The following is a 23,453-nucleotide window of genomic DNA, read 5'->3' as shown; positions in this document are numbered from 1 at the left end:
TACAGGAGTTCCCGTCGTGGCTCAGTGGTTAATGAATCTGACTAGGAACCATGAGGTTGCAGGTTCGGTCCCTGGCCTTGCTCAGTGGGTTAAGGATCCAGTGTTGCCGTAAGCTGTGGTATAGGTTGCAGACATGGCTTGGATCCTGAGTTGCTGTGGCTCTGGCGTAGGCCGGCGGCTACAGCTCCTATTAGATCCCTAGCCTGGGAACCTCCATATGCCGCAGGAGCGGCCCAAGAAATGGCAAAAAGCCAAAAAGCCAAAAAAAAAAAAAAAAAAAGAAAGGTAATACATTTACATAAATTACAAAAGGGTATTTAGCAAAAAAAAAAAAAAAAAGTCTCTACTGTTCCTTGGCTATCTAGGCAATTAATATAAACATTTCTTCTTTATCTCTGGGTATACATGTATGTGTATGTAGTCTCTTTTAATCACGCAAATAAATGTTAGCACGTCATACACACTGTTCTGTACCTTTTTCCCCTTTAATAAATCTTTTAAATTGTTGCATGCGAGAAGAGGTATTCTTCATCCTTTCTTATGTTCCATGAAGTGCCTTTAAAATATTTTTAGTGAATTCCCACTGTGGCGCAGGGGATTACTGCAGAGGCATGGGTTCGTTCCCTGGCCCAGCACAGTGGGTTAAAGGATCTAGCATTGCCAGAGCTGCAGCATAGGTTGTAGCTGCCAGCTCAGATTTAGTCCCTGGCCTGGGAACCTCCATATGTCTTGGGTGTGGCCATTAAAATAAATAAATAAATACATACACACACACACACTTTTTTTTTTTTTTTTTTAAGGCCCTGGGAATTCCTTGAAAGAGGAGTGTGCAAAAAATAGGGTTTGGGGCCTTCATCCTGTTCCATTTGATTAATTTCATTTCTTTATTATTTATTTATTTTGCTTTTTAGGGCCGCACCCATGGCATATGGAGGTTCCCAGGCTAGGGTTGGAGCTATGGCCGCCAGCCTACACCACAGCCACAGCAACACCAGATCCAAGCCACATCTGAAACCTAATGCCGGATCCTTAACCCACTGAGCGAGGCCAGGGATTGAACCCACAACCTCATGGTTCCTGGTCGGTTTCATTAACCACTGAGCCATGACGGGAACTCCATGATTTCATTTCTTTATACTTTCTATTTCATTTCAAAAAAAAAAGATTTAGAGGCAAAAATGGTGGACAGCCACCTTTCTTCAGAGACATGAAACACCTTCCAAGGCAAGGACTTGAAATAGTCAAGTAATCTCACATGCTCTAGATCCAGGATGTCAATTCCTGCTCTGTTTGAGAACAAAGTAGTATCCGCCTCATGTGGTTGTCATTTATTAGTTAATTGCTTTACTGTTTGTAGTACTGTAGTACATGAAACAGGTATGAAATAAAAGTATGCAATAGGAGTTCCCAACGCAGCTCAGTGGTTAACGAATCCGACTAGGAACCATGAGGTTGTGGGTTCAATCCCTGGCCTCCCTCAGTGGGTTAAAGATCTGGCGTTGCCATGGGCTGTGGTGTAGGTCACAGACGCGGCTCAGATCTGGCATTGATGTGGCTGTCGTGTAGGCCGGCAGCTGCAGCTCCGATTAGATCCCTAGCTTGGGAACCTCCATATGCTGTGGGTTTGGCCCTAGAAAATACAAAAAAAAAAAAAAAAAAAAATGTATGCAATAAAAGTTAGAATGGAGACCCAGATATCTTTGGTGCGTGTCATCAATTTCGTAACCAAGCATTTTAAATATCCTCTAGGGAGTTCCCTGGTGGTCTAGTAGTAAGGATTTGGCACTTTCGCCACTGTGGCCCAGTTTCTATCCCTAGTCTGGAGACTGAGATCCCATGAATGCCGTGGCCAAAAAAAAAAAAAAAAAATACTGTCCTATAATAGTACTCAACTCAAACCTTATTGGCTCCTAACCTCTCACTCTTCTTTAGAATCCCAGCAAAAATCCTCTTATGACTCATTGGGTCTTATTGGGCACATGCCCATGTGTTGGGCGAGCTCCTGTAGTCTAGGGTTTGAGATGCTCTGATTGGCCTTGATGCACACCCCCACCTCCAAAACAAGCTGTGGGAGTCCTCCGCTCATCTCAAAGCATGTGGCATAAGGACAGGGAAACTGTTCTTCAAAGAAAGGCTAGAATACTGTGCCAGGAGAAAGTTTATCAGGGTAGGAAAAACAGTAGAGGCTCACTATGTACCCCAATGGATTTAACTGCTTGCCAGCTTTTTTGTTTGTTTTTGTTTTGTTTGTTTGTTTGTTTGTTTGCTTTTTAGGGCCGCATCTGTAGCATATGGAAGTTCCCAGGCTAGGGATCCAATCAGAGCTATATCCGCCAGCCTACACCAGAGCCTCAGCAACACAGGATCGAAGCTGTGCCTGCAACCTACACCACAGCTCGTAGCAATGCCAGATCCTTGACCTACTGAGCAAGGCCAAGAATCAGACCCACAATCTCATGGTTCCTGGTTGGATTCATTTCTGCAGTGCCACGATGGGAACTCCTTGCCAACTTTTTTGAAAAATGTTTTTGCAGCAGTGCCACCAGCATTTGCTAATATCACTTCTGTTGCTCTGCAAAAGGTTAGAAAGGTATGTTCCATCATTTAATAAAAGTAATTTTACATTGCTTTGGATTGATATCTGTAAGAAAAGCTGTATCTACACCCTCTTTTTAAAAAGTACAGTCCAGGTGTGTTTCCATTCTCCAGAAAATACAATAAGGAGAATTGTTACTTATGAAACACCTAAATTAGGAGATCCCATTTTCAGTTCCAGAGGATTTTTTGGTTTTTGTTTTGGCTGTACCTGTGGTATTTAGAAGTTCCTGGATCAGGGACTGAACCCACACCACAGCAGCAACCCAAGCCAGTGTTGTGACAGTGCCCGATCCTTAACTCACTGTGTCAGGAGAGAACTCCCCAATGGATTTTTTTTATAAGATTGTTTATTGAGGGACAAATTGATCAGATGCAGTCTGTGGCACCTTTACCCCCTGTGGAGAATTTGTCACCTCTCCACACCAACTGTGTTGCCCTATCCCCACCAACTAGCTGAACAGGCAGGTCCTGCATAGCCAGGATGAGGGTGGAGTTTTTACTGTCCCATTCCACAGCTAGACCAAGTCTTTTGAAGTTCATGTTACTGGGTGATGCCAAGATTTCCTGGAAGCTTAAGATGACTTATTATGGAGTCATTGCCACCTTCAACAGCAGTCCATGACCTAGAGCAAGTTGCAGCTAACTATCTCATTTGCCTGAGTCTGTGGCCCAGGTGAGTTCAAGAGCAGGGGAGTGTATGGGAGTTCTCAATGTGGCTTGGTGGTAATGAGCCCAACTAGTATCCATGAGGATGTGGTTCGATCCCTGGCCTTGCTCAGTGGGTTCAGGATCCCTGCGTTGCTGTGGCTATGGCAGCTGCAGTTCCAATTCAACCCCCAGCCTGGGAATTTTCATATGCCTCGGGTGGGGCCCTAAAAAGACAGACCAAAAAAAAAAAAAAAAAAAAAAAGCAAGGGACTATAGGCTGTCTCTTGAGATCAGAGAAAAATTGTCGGTGTAGGTTGGGCCTCCAGGCCCACATAATGGTAATGGACCTAGACCAGAACTTTTCAAAGCCAGTGCAGTTTGAAAAGGTCCAAGGCCCCCTCTTTCCGCAGTTCCATTTCTTTAAAGATGTGCACTATAAGCAGCCAATGGCCTGTGATGGACAAACACACTGGACGAATACTTGGGCTCAGTAACTTGTGGATTAGGTGGAGAGTCCAGGCCTAGTGAATGCAGTTTGAGGAAAGAAGAGGGAGTTGGGTGTGGACATAATTGTCTACTGGCCTCTTAGGAGTCCATGGGCAGAGGAACAGAAAAGATGAGATATGAGCAAACTCTTCTCTTTGACTTGACCATCCTGATGCTGCTTTATCCAGGATCTCAAACACCACCCTAGTCTCAGGTAAAGAGCTAGAAGAGCTCCCGCTTACTCTCCCCACTGCCCTCTCCCTGCTTCCAACACCCCCATCCACACATGGCCTTTCTCAGGCAGGCCCATGGTTTATGAGACCCAAAGTGACCCAGATCCAAGTCCTTAAACTGCTCCCTCTCTCCCGTGTATGTGCATGGAGCCTCCTAAATAGCTCAGAATCCAAGATCTCAATAGGTCAGCCTTCCTGTGAGGGTGCTGTTATCTAGGTCTGTTTCAAGTTTCTGGGTCAGAGCAAAATGACTATACTGGTAATTGGGTACTTATTTCATGTTATAATAAATATCAAGGCCTTTGTTTTTTTAAAAAGCTCTAAATTCTTACCATTTAAAACAAATCAGGGAGTTCCTGTTGTGGCTCAGTGGGTTAAGGATCTCGCTAGTATCCATGAGGATGGGGTTTGATCCCTGGCCTTGTTTGGTGGGTTAAGGATCCAGCGTTGCTCTAAGGTATGGTGTAGGTCGCAGACGTGGCTTGCATCCTGAGTTGCTGTGGCTGTGGCGTAGACTGGGGGCTGCAGCTTTGATTCGACCTCTAGCCTGGGAACTTCCACGGGTGCTACCACTGAAAAAAAAAAAAAGTAAAAAAAAAAAAATCAGTGAAACTACATATTTGGAATATTTCTTTTTTTTTTTTTTTTTTGCCTTTTCTAGGGCCGCTCCCGTGGCATATGGAGGTTCCCAGGTTAGGGGTCGAATTGGAGCTGTAGCCACCAGCCTACGCCAGAGCCACAGCAACCCGGGATCCGAGGCTCGTCTGTGACCCACACCACAGCTCACGGCAACACCGGATCCTTAACCCACTGAGCGAGGCCAGGGATCGAACCCGTAACCTCATGATTCCTAGTCAGATTCGTTAACCACTGCGCCATGACGGGAACTCCTGACACATTTCACGTTAATAAAATAATAGAATTAGTGATTCAGGTTCTTCTGTGTCCTTCAACTTCAGAAGAGTTGCATGTCTGATGGGTTGGTCAGGCCTGGATTCATTGCCTTCTTGTGTTTTTCACTCTTCTGCCTGGAACTTTGAGAACCTTGGCCTCTTGGTAGCTACTCAGCTCTGGCCAGAGATGTGGGCTCTCTGTTTTTTATTTTTCCTTGCCATTTTAGGAAGGATGGTCCTTCTTTTGGGCTAACTCCTGTCTTCCCCAGAAGAGTGAGCCACTTTGTTCAGAGAGCCTTTCTCCCTAAATCCATTCTCAGCCCCTCCTTCTGTTTGAGGGGTGGCATGCTGTGGGGAGATGGAGTTGCAGGAGCTCATTGATAAAGAGAGGGGGTTAGGCTTCTATGAAGGAGAGAAGAGGCAAATTGAGGAAGGGGAGAAAGTGATAAGAGAGATCCAAGAAGCTGAATGAAACTGCTGACTAATATCCGCAGCTAGAGTATTACCCCCACATAAATAGGTTGTTTTTTCAGTACTTAAAAATAGCTCTGTATAACAGAATACCGAAAACAGATGTGCTTGGTTTCCTGAACCACTGATTCAGCAAACATTGAGTCTCTGTCTTCTCTGCCAGGCTTTGCTATAGGTTCCCTCCTGTGTGTGGCTCATGCTGGAGTGCCAACATTCTTACTCCGATTTCATAGAGTGCAAAGCCTGCGCTTCATTCAGCCTGGTATAGACCAGAAAGGCATGTTTTGTTTGCAGACCTAGACAGAACTGAGTTTTCATTCTAATCGTGCCACTTTGGAATGATATGGTCTTGGGCAAATTCAACTTAACTCTGCTCTATTGGTTTTGATTACCCTGCCTTGCAACAGAAAACCAAGGAATGCCTTAAAACATATTTTCTGGGATCTAAGCCAGAATCTTTCTGCTCTGCCATCCTTGGCTTGAAGCTTTTGTCTTTGTTGTTATAAGCTGGTTGCTTCACCTCCAGCATTGCATCCTTATCTAGAAAGAAGGAAGGAGAAAGGTCAAGGTCAAAAGTTACCTATCCACTAATACCCATCCCCCAGTCTTTTACTCCTGTAACTTGTTTTTCTTTTTTCTTTCCTTTTTTTTTTTTTTTTTGCCATTTTCTTGGGCCGCTTCTGTGGCATATGGAGGTTCCTAGGGGTCGAATCGGAGCTGTAGCTGCTGGCCTACACCAGAGCCACAGCAACGCAGGTTCCAGCTGCATCTGCAACCTACACCACAGCTCACGGCAACCCGGATCCTTAACCCATTGAGCAAGGCCAGGATCAAACCCACAACCTCCTAGTCGGATTCGTTAGCCACTGAGCCTTGTTTTTCTTTTTATGGCTGCACTTGTGGCAGACAGAAGTTCCTGGGCCAGGGATCAAATTGGAGCTGCGCGGCCGCTTACGATGCCACAGCCACGGCAACATCAGATCCCAGCCGAATCTGCAACTTGTGCTGTGCCTGATCCCTAACCCACTATCCTCACAGAGACAATATCAGGTCCTTAACCCATTGAGCCACAACGGGAACTCTTCTTGTAACTTTTGCTTTAAACTAATTTTAGAATTGCAGAAAGGTTGCAAAAATTATACAGAGAATTCCCAAATAGGAGTTCCCTGGTGGCTTAGCAGGTTAAGGATCTGCTGTTGCCACTGCTATGGCTTGGGTCACTGCTACGGCATGAGTTTGATCCCAGTCCTGGGAAATTCTGCATGCTGTGGGCATGGCTGGAAAAAAAATAAAGAATTCCCAAATACTCTTCACTCAGATTTCTCAAATGTTAACATTTTTATCCCTAAATTACTTATGATTTCTTCTTTCTGCATATATACATTTTTTTCCCTGAACCATCTGGAGAGGAATTTATAGGCGTGATGTCCCTTTACCCCTCAAATGTTTCAGTGTCTAGGAGTTCTGTCGTGGCTTGGTGGTTAACGAACTCCGCTAGCATCCACGAGGACGAGGGTTCAATCCCTGGCCTTGCTCAGTGGGTTAAGGATCCAGTGTTGCCGTGAGCTGTGGTGTACGTTGCAGATGCAGCTCAGTTCCCCTGTTGCTGTGGCTGTGATGTAGGCCGGCAGCTACAGCTCCAGTTGGACCCGTAGCCTGGGAACCTCCATGTGCCACTGGTGCGACCCTAAAAAAAAGACACACACACACACACACACACACACAAATTCCGGTGTCTAATTCCTAACTGAAATTGGCACTGATAATATTGCAATTATATAATTTGCAGACCTTATTCAGGTCCTGCCAGAAGTCCCAGTTATTTTGCTTTTTGGGGGACAATTTTTTTTTTTCTGGCCCAGTATCCAAACCAGGGTTACACGTTACATTTAGACGTTTTATCTCCATGGTCACCTTAAATCTGAAACAGTTCCTCTGTCTTTTTTTGTCTTTTATGGTTTTAATAATCTGAAGCATACATAGGTCAGTTATTTTGTAGGATGCTCCTCAACCAGGGTTTGTCTCATCTTCGTGATTAAGTTCAGATGGTGCATCTTTAGCATCTTTGCTAGGAATGTCGCAGAACTGCTGTCCTTCCCACAGTGTGTTCTCTCAGGAGGCATATAGCATTCTCCCCACTATTAGTGATACTAATTTTTTTTTTTTTTTTTTTTTTTTGTCTTTTTGCCTTTTCTAGGGCTGCTCCCGTCGCATATGGAGGTTCCCAGGCTAGGGGTCTAATCAGAGCTACAGCTGCCGGTGCATAACACAGCCACAACAATGCAGGATCTGAGCCATGTCTGCAACCTACACCATAGCTCATGGCAATGCCAGATCTTTAACCCACTGAATGAGGCCAGGGATCGAACCCACAACCTCCTGGTTCCTAGTCGGATTCGTTTCCGCTGCGCTGTGACAGGAACTCTCACTCTTAACATCTTACCGGAATCAATAGCTAGTCTGCCATTCCTATAAACCCTTTCCTGGAAGTTCCATCTTCCAACTTCCACCTATTTTGTCAAGTTCTGTGTTGCAGGGAGTTCCCTTCGTGGCTCAGTGGTTAATGAACCGAGCTAGGATCCATGAAGGTGTGGGTTCCATCCCTGGCCTTGCTCAGTGGGTAGGGGATCCAGTGTTGCTGTGAGCTGTGGTGTAGGTCGCAGACCCAGCTCGGGTCCTGCATTGCTGTGGCTGTAGCTGTGGCTGTGACCGGCAGCTGTAGCTCCTATTTGACTCCTAGCCTGGGAACCTCCATAAGCTGTGGGTGCAGCCCTAAAAAGCAAAAATAAAAATAACAAAAAAAATAATTAACAAAAGAACTGTGTTGCAAGAGTGCCTGGGAAATGCATTATTCCATTATTTTCTTTTGGTATAAGCATATTGCTACCCTCAGTAAAACTGGGGTTCTCTTTGTAAAGAGGGGAGAATAAAAACTTACTGCAATTTGCCAATCCAGTAGCATCATTGTAAGGATTAAATTAGATAATGTTTCTAAAATATTTACCAAGGAGCCTGTGACACCGTTGACCCTCCCCAACCTATAGGAACAGGGGTAGTAGTGTTTGTTTGGGGGTTTTTTTGGATCACTTGTTGTCACTTAGCTAGTAAATAGCAGAACAGATCTACAAACCCTAGTCTGGTCCCTACACCATAGTTTCCTATTGCTGGTTTTAGAAATTCTATATTCTTTTATTTTTTTTTTATTTTTTAATTTTTTTTTGTCTTTTTGCTATTTCTTGGGCCGTTCCCGCGGCATATGGAGGTTCCCAGGCTAGGGGTCAGATCAGAGCTGCAGCCTCCGGCCTACGCCAGAGTCACAGCAACGCAAGATCTGAGCCGTGTCTGCAACCTACACCACAGCTCACGGCAACGCCAGATCGTTAACTCACTGAGCAAGGGCAGGGATCGAACCCGCAACCTCATGGTTCCTAGTTGGATTCGTTAACCACTGCGCCATGACGGGAACTCCTCTATATTCTTTTAAATTTGTTGGCATCTTTTCAGCTAATGACTAAAACTACATCTATACTGTATTAATTTGTACAGCTGATGTGGAATGATTCTATTTGCTAGATGAAGATAGCATTATGTATATGACTTGATCTAAATTTCTTTATTTGAGGGTGTTCATCTCCATATAGACGAAGGCGATTGTTCTTTTTTGGGGCAATGGCTATTAATTCCTCCAGGGACCATAATCTGGAAAGACTTGGGAGGGGAAAATGGTCAGAGAATAAGGGTGTTCACTCAGCCTTAGAAATAAACACAACTATGTGTTGATTCTTTGCAGGTTTTTTCTTTTCTCTTTCTATTTTCTTTTTTTTTTTTTTTTTTTTTTTTTTTTTTTTGTCTTTTTATGGTTGCACCTGTGGCATATGGAGGTTCCCAGGCTAGGGGCTGAATCGGAGCTGTAGCTACTGGCCTACACCATGGCAACAGCAATGCTTGATCCAAGCCATGTCTGCAACCTACACTGCAGCTCATGGCAATGCTGGATCCTTAACTCACTGAGCTAGGCCAGGAATCAAACCCGCGTCCTCATGGATACCAGTCAGATTCGTTTCCCCTGAGGCACGATGGGAACTTCCTGCAGTTTTTAAAATATTGAACAGAGAGAATTATAAAACACTTTGTCTGCTGCCAATGATGAGAATTGGAATTTTAAAATTCCCTTGTCACAGAATCACTATGAAGGAACATGAAATTTTAATACCAATTTTCAGTAAAAATCTCACTTCATTTAACTCAGTATTTTACATTGAACATCATGGAATAATAATGTCAATACACGACAGAAATAAAAAATGACTGTAGAAAAGTGATAAATCAGGACACAGGATTATATATACTCAATGATCATAGAATGATCATAACTAAATTTATTTATTTACTTTTTTGAATTCTCTGCATTTTTTTTTTATAATTTTTTATTTTCCCACTGTACAGCAAGGGGATCAGGTTATCCTTACATGTATACATTACAATTACATTTTTCCCCCACCCTTTCTTCTGTTGCAACATGAGTATCTAGACAAAGTTCTCAATGCTATTCAGCAGGATCTCCTTGTAAATCTATTCTAAGTTGTGTCTGATAAGCCCAAGCTCCCGATCCCTCCCACTCCCTCCCCCTCCCCCTCCCATCAGGCAGCCACATAAATTTAAAATATATGCATAGGAAGAAGCCTAGAAGGAAACAAGATGTGAATTCAGAGTAGTTCTATTTTGGTGGAAGCATAGGGGTGATGTTTTTTTCTTTCAACTGTTCCAAAATTTCTACTGGATAAATTTTTCTTTAAGCAAGCATTCCTTTTTTTCCCTCTAAATAATTGCAAATAATAACAAATTTCAAAAAGATATTAAGTAGAAACAGTTTTTGAAGAGAAACATCTGGAGCCCCTGACAAAACTGTTAGTTTGCTTTTGAGGAGAGTCTCAAGGGGCTCTGATGCCCGAGCCTGAATTTCATTTCATCCGTCTTGGTACCATCTGTTTTCCTTCTTCCTTTCCATCCTTTATTTCTTTTCTCTTTTCCTATTACTGTAACATAGGTGAAGAGATTAATTATATGGAAGAGAGCTTCATATGGTAGAAAGAACATTACGGTTTAAAATCAGACAAACTTAAGATTTGAATCCTGGCTTCATCATTTATTCCACAAACATGAATTGAGCAATCACTATGCCATGTACCGTTGTAGGCATTGGAGATTCAGCAGTGATTTAAAACTAGATAAGGAGTTCCCCTTGTGGCACAGTAGATTAAGAACCTGACTAGTATCCATGAGGATTCAGGTTCCATCCCTGGGCTTGGTCATTGGGTTAAGGATCTGTCATTGCAAGCTGCTGTGTAGGTCGAAAATGTGGCTTGGATCTGGCGTTGCTGTGGCCGTAGTGTAGGCTGGCAGCTATAGCTCCAATTAGACCCCTAGCCTGGGAACTTCTGTATGCCTTGGGTGTGGCCCTAAAAAGCAAAAAAAAAAAAAAAGGGAAAATCTCTGGTGGCTCAGCTGATTAAGGATCCAGCATTGTCACTGCTATGGCTCAGTCACTGCTGTGCATGTTCAATCCCTGGCCCAGGAACTTCCATGTGCCACAGGTACAACCAAAAAATAAAAATATAAAAGTGGGAGTTCCCATTGTGACTCAGCGGTTAATGAACCTGACTAGTATCCATGAGGACGTGGGTTCAATCCTTGGCTTTGCTCTGTGGGTTAATAATCCAGTGTTGGAGTTCCCGTCGTGGCGCAGTGGTTAACGAATCCGACTAGGAACCATGAGGTTGCGGGTTCGGTCCCTGCCCTTGCTCAGTGGGTTAACGATCCGGCGTTGCTGTGAGCTGTGGTGTAGGTTGCAGACGCGGCTCGGATCCCGTGTTGCTGTGGCTCTGGCGTAGGCCGGTGGCTACAGCTCCGATTCAACCCCTAGCCTGGGAACCTCCATATGCCGCGGGAGCGGCCCAAGAAATAGCAACAACAACAACAACAACAAAAAAAAAGACAAAAGACAAAAAAAAATAATAATAATAATAATCCAGTGTTGCCACGGGCTGTGGTATAGGTTGAAGACGCAGCTTGGATCCCACGTTGCTGTGGCTGTGGCATAGGCCAGTGGCTGCAGCTCTGATTGGACTCCTAGTGTCCATATGCCGTGGGTGTGGCCCTAAAAAGACAAAAAGACCAAAAAAAAAAAAAATCAATTAGAGTTCCTGTCGTGGCTCAGCAGGTAACAAGAACCCAACTATCAGCCATGAGGACACGGGTTCGATCCCTGGCCTTGTTCAGTGGGTTAAGGATCCGGTGTTGCCATGAGCTGTGGTGTAGGTCGAAGACGTGGCTTGGATCCTGAGTTGCTGTGGCTGTGGTGTAGGCCTGCAGCTACATCTCTGATTGGACCCCTAACCTGGGAACCTCCATATGCTGCAGGTGCGGCCCTAGAAAAGCCAAAAAAAAAAAGTAAAAATGTCCGCCCTTGTGAAACTTACATTCTAGAGGGGTTAGAGAGTATGATTTAAGAGGTTCTGGAGGAGTTCCCATCGTGGCTCAGTGGTTAATGAATCCGACTAGGAACCATGAGGTTGAGGGTTCGATCCCTGGCCTTGCTCAGTGGGTTAAGGATCCGGCGTTGCCGTGAGCTGTGGTGTGGGTCGCAGACTCGGCTTGGATCCCGCGTTGCTGTGGCTGTGGCGTAGGCCGGCGGCTACAGCTCCACTTAGACCCCTAGCCTGGGAACCTCCATATGCCGTGGGAGCGGCCCAAGAAATGGCAAAAAGACAAAAAGACAAAAAAAAAAAAAAAATTCCTGGATCGACCCCTCAATCAAAAAATATCTGTCCAGCAGATGATTACAGTGCATCAAAAGTCTGCCATGAAGGACTTAACCTCTTGGATTAGCAGACATCTTCCTTCCATGCAAATGTCAATGGAACACCGTCATTAGGCTTAACTGTCCTTTATGTATTAGTGTGAATTAATTCTGTTACACACCTCAGGAGCTAATTGAGGGCCTTGCTTTGTGAGAATAAACCTTGTAATTGAAGAGAAGACTGTTGGGTACCATCAGGGAAGGGTTAACTCGAGTGGGTTTCCAAGTAAGCAGTATGAGGGTCCTGTGGCAGGAGGTAATTTAGGAAGGGCCAGAAAGAGGAGGGAATGGTGGGTGGGTAGGCTTCTTGGAATACATCTCACCCCTAATGTGTATGAGTTGGATGAGTTTGTCTTGGGGAAACATCCAGAAGTCTTCCCATGATTAGGAACCTCCCCTTCCTCCTTCCCTTCTTAGACAAGTTTTTTTCATGTTTTTGTTTTGTTCCTTTTTTTTTTTTTTTTTTTTTGCCTGCACTCATGGCATGTGGAAGTTCGTGGACCAGGGATGGAACCCATACCACAGCAGCCACCTGAGCAGGAGGCAACGCTGGCTGCTCCATAAGGGAACTTTTTTTGGGGGGGGCTTTTTGCCATTTCTTGGGCCACTCCTGCGGCATATGGAGGTTCCCAGGCTAGGGGTCAAATCGGAGCTGTAGCCACTGGCCTACGCCAGAGCCACAGCAACGCGGGATCTGAGCCACGTTCTCGACCTACACCACAGCTCACGGCAACGCCGGATCCTCAACCCACTGAGCAAGGCCAGGGATCGAACCCTCAACCTCATGGTTCCTAGTCGGATTCGTTAACCACTGAGCCACGATGGGAACTCCCTCCATAAGGGAACTCCTTAACCTGCTGCACCATAAGGGAACTCCTAGCCAAGTTTTTTTTTTTTTTTTTTTTTTTTAAGCATGTCTTAGGACTGAGACATTCCTAGTATATACACGTCTGTGACCTTCCTAAATACTTCACATTGTCAGATGTCTTGGAGTGTATCATCACCCTCCCAGAGTGATTAAGATATGCATAAATGGATTAATAAATTTTTAAAAAAGGAGTAAAAATCAGTAACAGTCCCATTGAGGTGCAAATGCAGGTCTTTTGTTCATTTGGTAACTTGCCTCTTGCTTATATGTTTAAGTAACAGTACACTACCTATGAGAGACCTCTGGGTCTCTGAAAATAACAAAATTTAGAACCTAGATAGATACCAAGGTTTATACTTACATCCTTATTTCTGCATCCTACAGATGCAGTTCATTCTTCACCTCAACCACAATGGTGTTTCTCTTTGGGTTTTTTTTGAAATTGTGCAACGTAAGGTTGTGAAGAAGTGCTGGGAAAGTCTAGGGTCCCTCCTGCTTTTCTTTTTCTTTTTTCTCCCCCTATTATTTCAATGAACAGAAGTCTTACAAAAAGACTCAGATCAAAGAAGGGTCTCTTGGAGTTCCCGTTGTGGCTTAGCAGAAAAGAATCCAACTAGGAACCATGAGGTTGTGGGTTTGATCCCTGGCCTTGCTCAGTGGGTTAAGGATCCGTGAGCTTGTGGTGTAGGTCACAGATATGGCTCGAATCCCACATTGCTGTGGCTGTGGTGTAGTCTGGCAGTTACAGCTCCGATTCGACCCCTAGCCTGGGAACCTCCATATGCCACAGGAGCAGCCCTAGAAAAAAGGCAAAAAGATAAACAAACAAACAAGAAACAATTTCTTGTGCTAAGCCTTTACATACATTGTCTCCATTAACTGTCTCAATCTCTTTACTTTCATCCTCTATATGCAAAAGAAAACTGTTGAAGGAAGGAGGTAACTTGTGAGGGTCCCAAGGCTCCATGACTGGGGTTTGATCTGAGATTTTTCTGACTGCAGAGCCTGTGCCCTCTGCTGATTTTCCACATCTGTCCGTGGGCGTGTCATTGGCTGCTCCTGACAACTGCGATAGCTCAACCCCGGGACTTCTCCCAGGTAAGCCCTCCCACTTTGGAGAAGTAGATAATTTGTGAGGGGAATGCTTAACCAGTGGGTTACCCAGGTCCACCCAGTAGCAGTGTTTCCCAGTCGTTTCCAGTCTGAGACAAAGCCACGATCTTGCCAGAACACAGGTAGACAAGAAGCCACTGCTTTCTTGGTTCCTCATGCTGAGTCATCCACCAATTCAAGAAATGGTCCAAACACTGCTCTTTGCCACTTATATAAGCTATCGTTCATGTTCAATGATAGCTTAGCACTTAGCACCTGGCACAGTACTTGGTATGTGATGCTTGTTTTCCCCCATTAAACTTAACTAGCCAACTTGAGCTTATATCCTCTCATAAAACTGCAGCTGAGGGTCATCAGAGCTGGCTTCCTATTACCCAGGAGTCCTGCTCCATTTGTGCTGCTATAACAGAAGACCATAGAGTGGCTGGCTTATAAACAACAGACATTTATTTCTCCCAGTTCTGAAGGCTGGAGCCCTAAGGTCTAGGTGCGAGCAGATTCCATGTCTGGTGAGGTCAAATTTCCTGATTCACAGTCTTTTATCTTTTGACTGTGTCCTTACAGGGCAGAAGGGAGGTTTCTGGGGCCTCCTTTTTCAGGGCACTAATCTGGAGCTCTCATGACCGAATGACTTCCCAAAGCCTCTACCTAAAGTGCCATCACGTTGGGTGTTAGGATTTCAACATATGAATTTGTGGGGGGTACACACATATTCAAACGGTTGAAGGTAAGTTGATGAAGTTGAAAGGAATCATGATTTGCAGGTTACCAACCTTTTGAATCAAAGATTCTGTAAGAAAAAGGTACTTTTTAAGTAAACATGAGCAGCAGAATTTGACTTTATACTTGAAGAGGAGGGATCCGCTGGACCATAAGCTTATCACTGTGTTTCCCAGGATGTACCTTATCAGGTCGCTCACAAATTACTGCTACCACCAGCATATTGGCCACTAGGAGGCACTGTTTCCCCTTCAGGGCTGTGGGCCAGTTACTGGCTGTGAATCAAATCTACAGTTGAGCCTAACTGAAGCTGGTTCTTTTTATCTTCTAGAAATACCGCAGGGAAATAAACGCTGAGAGTGATGCGGTCTTTATGACCTGGCTTATAAGGAGAGTGTATTGATTGAGAATGTTCATGTCTCACGGGGCGTCCTGTCTTCCTGGCTCTTGGACTTACTGATACAGATAGGGTCCTCTTTGCTCCCAGCATAAAGGAATCATTTACCAGGCCTGGTGCAAGGGGCTGGGCAGAACAAAATGCAAGATCCCTTCTCAGAGTCCAGTCTAGTGGGGGGAGACACACGGCAAGGGAGAGGTCCTGACAGCCTTCCTCAGATCCACCCTCACAGTGCCTGTCTTCTGGTTTTTAGAGTTGAGGATATTTCCCTTCAGACAGCACCTACCCCAGCAGGGAGTAGCCATTGCAGCTCACAGCACAGCCCTAACTCATTTTGTCAGTTCATGTAATAGAGGGTCCGTTTGTTACATATGCACTTGAGTTTATCTATGAGATAATTTTCTATTTTATGTGTACCTCGACCAAAGAGCAGCTATGAATAATAACAGCTAAGAAAACCAAATAGCTAATTCATTCAATTGGGATTATGTTTACATCTTTATTCTCAAGATTTAGTCACAAGGTACAGGAGTTCCTGTTGTGGCTCAGTGGGTTAAGTACCTGACTGGTATCCATGAGGATGCGGGTTTGATCCCTGGCCTGGCTCAGTGGGTTAGGGATCCGGTGTTGCTGTGGCCATGGCTTAGGCCTCAGGTGCAGCTCTCATTAGACCTCTAGCCTGGGAAATTCCATATGCCAAAGGTGCAGTTGTAAAAAGAAAAAAAAAAGATTCAATATTTAGACTGAATAACAGGTTCTACTTTTGCAGGGGCGGGCGGCTGTGCTCACTGCATGCAGATGTTCCCGGGCCAGGCATCAAACCCATGCAATGGCAGTAATCAGAGCCACAGCAGTGACAATGTCAGATCCTTAATTTACTGACCCACCAGGGAATTCCAGATTCTACTTTCATTAAATCCAGTTCTGTTCTGAATGAATGTCAAAGTTTGAAATATACAAGGGTTATTTTAATTTTATAAAATTTATATTTGGCAAGACTAGGGCTAGTAACATCTTTCTACATTGGTTTGGACTCTAATGAAGACAACTAATAATGACCCTTTATAGAAGAAATGCGAGTGGCATCCCCATTCACAAGTTTGATGATCTTTGAAATGTTGTAGATTTTATCTCAGGTCCATTCCTTCACCCTCACCTGGCTATAAACATGCAGGGCTGAAGGGTCTCATGTCATGCACATATCATTAGGCTCTTCTCCCATCAAACATCTTTTCACATACATACTTGAATGTTTATGCTTGTCCATTTACCTTTTGCAGTTAAGATTGTTAGCTCTCATGGGGTTCCCGTCATGGCTCAGTGGTAACAAACCCTACTAGTATCCATGAGGGCTCAGGTTTGATCCCTGGCCTCCCTCAGTGGGTTCAGGATCTGGCGTTGCCATAAGCTGTGGTGTAGGTCGCAGACTTGGCTTGGATCCCTTGTTGCTCTGGCTGTGGTATAGGCCAGCAGCTGCAGCTCCAATTTGATCCCTAGCCTGGGAACCTCCATATGCCATGGGTGCAGCCCTAAAAAGCAAAAAAAAAAAAAAAAAAAAAGATTGTTAGCTCTCTGTTCCCACTGCTGTGTGTGATAGTCCTTTGCGCTCTAATTTGCTATGTGTGATCTGACATGGATCTTTAGTAGTGACCAGCCTTTATTGAGCATGTGCTGTGTTCCAGACATTGTGCTAAGGACTTTGCACATATTAACTAACAGAATCCTCATAACCACCCTGTGGGTGGTTAGTAGGGTAACTACTAATTATTATGCCCATTCTGTGATTATTTGGCCAAAGTCACACAGCCACCAAGAGGCACAGCTTAGGATTCAAACCCAGTTGGGTTACATAGTCTATAGCACTAAACGAGAATATACAATACTGCCTCAGTATCCAGAATAGATAGACTAGAATAGCTTAAGTTCAAGAGTAAGGAGAATCTTGTGTTGTAGCTCAGTGGTATTGAACCTTACTAGTAACCATGAGGGTTGTGGGTTTGTTCCCTGGCCCTGCTCAGTGGGCTAAGGATCTAGCATTGCTGAGAGCTGTGGTGTAGGCTGGCAGCTGCAGCTCTGATTCGACCCTTAGCCTGGGAACGTCCACATGCCACAGGTTGGGCCCTAAAAAGACAAAAAAGAGTAAGTTGAATCCAAAGAACTCACCTATGAATTAGATCTTGTTACATGTATGACTTCTCTGAGACTGTTTCCTCAACTATAAAATGGAAATAATAATAGAACCCACCTGGGGAGTTTCCATTGTGGCTCAGTGGTTAACGAATCCGACTAGGAACCATGAGGTTGCAAGTTCGATCCCTGGCCTTGCTCAGTGGGTTAAGGATCCGGTGTTGCCCTGAGCTGTGGTGTAGGTCGCAGACGGGGCTCAGATCCTGCGTTGCTGTGGCTATGGCGTAGGCCGACGGCTACAGTTCCTATTAGACCCCTAGCCTGGGAACCTCCATATGCAGCAGGAGCGGCCCAAGAAATGGCAAAAAGACGAAAAAAAAAAAAGAACCCACCTGACAGGACTGCTATGAAGATTAAATGAGTGAAGTGTGTATATATCTATGTATATGTGTGTATTATGTATATATGTATGTATATGTGAAGAACCTTAAGCTGGACCTAACATATAGCAAGTATTCATTATTCTAAGCAACATCCCTGTGCTCAGTGAATGGTAGCCATTATTACCGTAATCTGTGAGTTTCAAGGACACTAAGACTTTTCTGTTATCTAATGGTCTGGGTACTGAGAAGTCCTCACACTCATTCCTCCTTCGTAGCCCTCTGCTGCAGCTCCTTCACACCACTAGCAGGTCCCTGCCATGTCCTTAAGGTGCTCAGGTGGGAGCTCCCCGAAGTGGCTGAAGCATGTTCACAGGGTTCCAGGGCCTTTCCATGCCTTAGCCTCAGGAGGTTGCTCCCCCGCCCCCTCCTTTTACCCCAGCTGGTTTCCCCACCCCTCAGCTCTTTCTCTGGGGATCCCTCTCCCTGCGGGACCTGTGTGGGTGGGAAGTGCTCTCAGCCTTTCCTCCTCCACCCAGGCCTTTTGTTTTCTAAATAAGCTTTCCAGCTCATCCCTGCAGGGGAGCGGACTGGAAACCTGCCACAGCAAAATCCATAAGAAAGTCCAAAGGTGACTGGAGCCAGAGCTCTATAATCCTGACTCCTGTTTAAATGGTAAACTGGAAGCCCTTCAGGCTTGGTCTCGTGCTTTCACTTCTGAGAATAAAATGATTTACTCTGGGTGGGCCTTTACCTCCCAGGTCCGGCTGAAAATGCAGCCCAGGTCTTTCTTAGGTGTTCCGTTTCCTCAGGTGGGCAATTTGCATCATTGAGGGACTCCGGTGGGGACCTGTACCCTCCTCCTCCCTGGGATTGTCCTCTCTGGGTATTTCCTCCCTCAAATGGGCATTAGTTGAGGAGATCTCTGGTCAGGGCTGGAGGTAAAAGTAAATGAATGAATGAATGAATAAAATTTATTGAAAAATTACTGAGGGCATTTTTCCTAAGATTCAAAATATATTGGCTTTCCCGTTGTGGCTCAGTGGTTAACGAATCCGACTAGGAACCATGAGGCTGTGGGTTCGATCCCTGACCTTGTTCAGTGGGTTAAGGATCTGGCGTTGCCGTGAGCTGTGGTGTAGGTTGCAGATGTGGCTTGGATCTGGCGTTGCTGTGGCTGTGGTGTAGGCCGGCAGCTACAGCTCCAATTAGACCCCTAGCCTGGGAACCTCCATATGCCGTGGGAGCGGCCCTAGAAAAAGGCAAAAAAAAAAAAAAAAAGACAAAATATATTTATCAGGGGAAGCCTTTACTCTGAGACAAGAAATGTTGCTATAAAATGGAATTATACTTAGGTTAAAATGATCTTTCAGGTCAGCTCATAATAAGAAGGTGAAGTGACCTTGGAAACATCTTATGAGTCAAATGAATAGTGAAAGAGGGAGGGAATTATGAATGAACGGTGTCATGCCTGCTGCCTAAGATGTTAGTTAAGGGCACGCCTTGCCTTCTGTCTTCCTCCTGCCCCTGCTTTGTTCTTGCCAGAGCCTGTGTGATATTTTTAAGTTGGTTTCTGTCTTGGCTAACACACCTCAGTACTTACCCACTGCCTTCAGGATAAAACTCAAAAAGTTTTGATTTATATTAGCTCTTCAGACTTCAGATTCTTGTCGCCCAACCACCAACTTCCTAAACACCAGCTTCACTAAACAGCTTTCGGTTCCTGTTCTTACCTCCAGGAGTTTGACCTGGACCACTTCCCATCTACTCAGTTGGTTCCTGCTTGCCTTTCAGTTCCAGTCTCCCAAACCCCAGAATCTGGAGCTCCCAAACTGCCTGCCCATAGATTTCATCCCACTGTGTTAATCTTCCCTGCTGGCTGATCTGTTTTTTTGTGGGTTTTTTTGTTTTTGTTTTTGTTTTTGTTTTTGTTTTTGTCTTTTTGCCTTTTCCAGGGCCGCTCCCGCAGCATATGGAGGTTCCCAGGCTAGGGGTTGAATCAGAGCTGTAGCCGCCGGCCTACGCCACAGCCACAGCAACTAGGGATCTGAGCCGCGTCTGCAGCCTATACCACAGCTCAGGGCAATGCCGGATCCTTAACCCACTGAGCAAGGCCAGGGATCGAACCGGCATCCTCATGATTCCTAGTCGGATTTGTTAACCACTGAGCCACGACAGGAACTCCCGTGGCTGATCTGTTTTGTCTCGTTCAGCAGATCTCAGCCTACAGGAGGCCCAGAACCCTGTCTTGGCTGTTTCACAGGCCTCTATCCAATGTAGTGTTTGGCCCTTGTAGAGGCTTAGTGAATAGTTGGTGAATGAAAGGATGGCTGGGGGAGGGGAACACCGAGAGGAGTTTTGTGAGTGGTTGCATAAGTGGTTAGTGCAGTGGAGGGAAGGGCAAAGGTGATTGATGGAGGCTTGAGGGCTGGGGCTGCTTCCTCCTATTGTCAGGTCTCTTAGTGCCTGGTCCTCACAACTGGTCCATAAATTGCTTGAAACGCTGAGAAACTGGCTTCCGCTGACTGAACCTTGTACCAACCTTAAGTTTGTTCATTTGTCAATGTGTAAGAAGACATGTTAGCTGTCAGGAGAAAGAGCCTTCTCGTCAGCGCTTTTTCTCCCCACAGGAAGTTACAGGGAAGACAGATTACAAAGAGAAGGTTGCTTGTGGGAACCTGCTTCCTTCCGTCCGTCCGTCCGTCCTTCCTTCCTTCAGTACTTGAGTAAGCTTGTACTTATCAAGGGCCCTTCTCAGTGTTGGAAGCGGAGCATGTGAGTGATTTTAAGGACAGCCCTTCAGCTTAGCAAGTTTAGGAGACTTGCTATGGAGATGTTACCATTCCGGTGGGGTGGCCCTGCCCCTGGACACAGCAGGAATCACTCCAAGATTGGGCCCTGGGCTCTTCTTTTATCCTTTCAACATTGATCAGCTGACCTTCTCACTTAGTCCTGTTTACATGTTCAGTCTGGTTATGTCCAGATCCACCTCATGGAAGCATTTTTTTGTTTTTGCTTTTTAGGGCTATACCCACGGCATATGGAAGTTCCCAGGCCAGGGGTCGAATCAGAGCTGCAGCTGCCTATAGCAAAGCCACAACAACGCAGGATCCGAGCTGCGTCTGTGACCTATACCGCAACTCATGGCAATGCCAGATCCTTAACCCACTGAGTGAGATCAGGGATAGAATCCGAATCCTCATGGATACTAGTCGGGTTTGTTACTGCTGAGCCACGATGGGAACTCCTTATGGAAGCATTAGAAGTCTCTTCTGGGCCATTGACCTCTGCTGTGTCTGATGCCCGTCTTATTTCCAAATTCCAAGGTGGGCCTGCTGGGCAGGGGTGTCCTGGGCAGGGGTGTCCAGGGCAGTAATCACCTTGCTTGTAGCTGATACAACCATAAATACTCTTTCCAGAGTTCCCATTGGGGCACAGTGGGTTAATGATACGGCTTGTCTTTGTGCTGTTGCTGCTGCTGTGGCCTGTGTCACAGATGTAGGCTTGGATTTTATCCCTGGCTCCAGGAACTTCCACATGCTGCAGGCGTGGCCGAAAAAGGAAAAAACAAAAAACCAAAACAAAAACCCCACCACCTTATTCTTACAGCAGGGCCCATTTGGAGATTTAAGATTCAGTATTTACAATGAATATTGGAAATGCTTGATCCTAAGGTTGTCAGGGAGAAAGAATTGCTCTGTTCTCTTAGGTTCTGTTGTCTTCAGGGGCCCTGAATTAAACTGACGAAGGACAGATTAGCAAGAAAAAAGATGAGATTCAAGCACTTGTTTTTATTAATGTGTGTACAAGCGTTCACAGAAAATGTGACTCTGGGGGACAGTTGGGCTCTGGGGCTTGTATACCATCTTAATGGAGGAAAGAAAGAGAGAAGAGCATTTACCGATTTCTTAATAGGGGAGGGGAGAGGAAGAAAAAGCGTTTATGGGAAAACAAATGTGTTTTTGGAAAGGTACAGGGGCCCTGAAGGATAGGTGATAGTTTTGGGGACAGCGTCGGTTTAGGCATGGCGTGGAGAGTCCTCAAGATCTCCGGTGATAAGAGTCTTCCCTGGTTGATTTCTGACTATTGGGGTCTTTGAGTTCTTTTGGGAGGCTCTGCTTTTAGGCAGATAAGAGATTTCGGGAACTCAAATGCCTTCTGCTCAAAATAATTTTTATGCCGCAGTGACATATGCTGGACCCCTTTACCATCTCTCTAATTACTTTAGGGTATTCCAGGGGGTAGAAGATAAATGGATGAAAATGTTTTCCAAAATTATATCAGTAGTTGTATTTGAGCCCAGACACTTTCAAACAAGTGGCCAGACTACAAAACAAATAAAAACAAACATAGAAACTAGGATATTATTTCCTGGATCCAGATGACACTGCTGTTGCAAGTGTAAAATACTGCTTCCTCAACCAGATTCCTTTTAGCAAATTAAGGGGGATGAGAAAAAGATTTTATTCAAACCAAGTGGCTTAAAATTATTAATCCAATCATTTAATCTTACTTTTTTTTTTTTTGTCTTTTCTCAGGCCGCACCTATGGCATATGGAGGTTCCCAGGCTAGGGGTCCAATGAGAGCTGTAGCCGCCGGCCTACGACAGGGACATAGCAACACTGGATCCGAGTCATGTCTGTGACCTACACCACAGCTCACAGCAGTGCCAGATCCTTAACCCACTGAGCAAGGCCAGGGATCGAACCTGCAACCTCATGGTTCCTAGTCAGATTCGTTAACCACTGAGCCACAACGGGAACTCCTAATCTTCCTATTTTTAAGGGTGGTATTAATAAACTCTAATAGTATATTTTCAGCACCCTTTTCTCTTTTTTTTTTTTTTTTTTTTTGATAGTAAAGAGAAATAATTTCTTTCTTTCTTTTTTTTTTTTGTCTTTTTTTTTTTTTTGCCGTTTCTTGGGCTGCTCCCGTGGCATATGGGAGGTTCCCAGGCTAGGGGTCCAATCAGAGCTGTAGCTGCCAGCCTATGCCAGAGCCATAGCAACACGGGATCCGAGCCCCATCTGTGACCTACACCACAGCTCACGGCAACGCCAGATCCTTAACCCACTGAACAAGGCCAGGGATTGAACCTGCAGCCTCATGGTTCCTAGTCAGATTCGTTAACCACTGCACCATGACGGGAACTCCCGAGAAATAATTTCATTAGCTTAAGAAATGCTTATTGTACCAGCACTATTCTATTTGCTGAGAGTTTTATTTTGTGCCTGGTTTTGTGATAGGGCAAAGATGGGCAAGGAAACTAAATACATGATTAACAAGACTGAGCATTTACTACAAGAGGGAAGAAGCGAATGAAAATTTAGAGAAAGTAAACACCAAAAAGAGAAAGAAAAAAAACCCAGGGGTGGAGGCCAAGTGGCCTTAACCCCGAAAGGTCAGAATTGGTCAATTATGTCTAAAGCTGGAGAAAAAATTCCATACCTGCAAAAGAATGCAGCAGAACTTAACCTTTTGGGGAAGTAGAACACAGAAGACTAAATACCCTTGATACCTCTTAGGTTGACAAAATGACCTCATCTCTTTGGAACCTAGAGATCCAAAGAGTAGTGAGTCTTTCTTTGAAGAGGGTGTCAGGGCAGAGTACTCTGAGCAGAGCTAGAAAGGGCTATATCCAAGAATATAGAGTTTTAGG

The 23,453-nt window shown here is 44.9% G+C and overlaps 1 protein-coding gene across 5 annotated transcripts in view; it reads left to right on the top strand.

Moving 5' to 3' along the window:
• The window catches only part of G3BP2 (G3BP stress granule assembly factor 2), a 90,350-nt gene that overhangs the window by 5,759 nt on the left and 61,138 nt on the right, over nt 1-23,453 (top strand). For 3 of the 5 annotated variants that reach the window (XM_005666759.3, XM_021101452.1, XM_013978782.2), the window contains exon 2: nt 14,059-14,154. The exons of the other annotated variants lie outside the window; for them this stretch is intronic. The gene's annotated coding sequence lies outside the window, so the exon portion shown is untranslated. The remainder of the gene's footprint in view (nt 1-14,058; nt 14,155-23,453) is intronic. 5 annotated transcript variants of the gene reach the window in all.

Source organism: Sus scrofa, chromosome 8 (genome assembly GCF_000003025.6).
Source record: "Sus scrofa isolate TJ Tabasco breed Duroc chromosome 8, Sscrofa11.1, whole genome shotgun sequence".
In the NCBI taxonomy this organism is placed as follows: domain Eukaryota; kingdom Metazoa; phylum Chordata; class Mammalia; order Artiodactyla; family Suidae; genus Sus; species Sus scrofa.
Note: the sequence above shows the minus strand (reverse complement) of the source record. Positions and strands in the feature narration are given on the sequence as shown.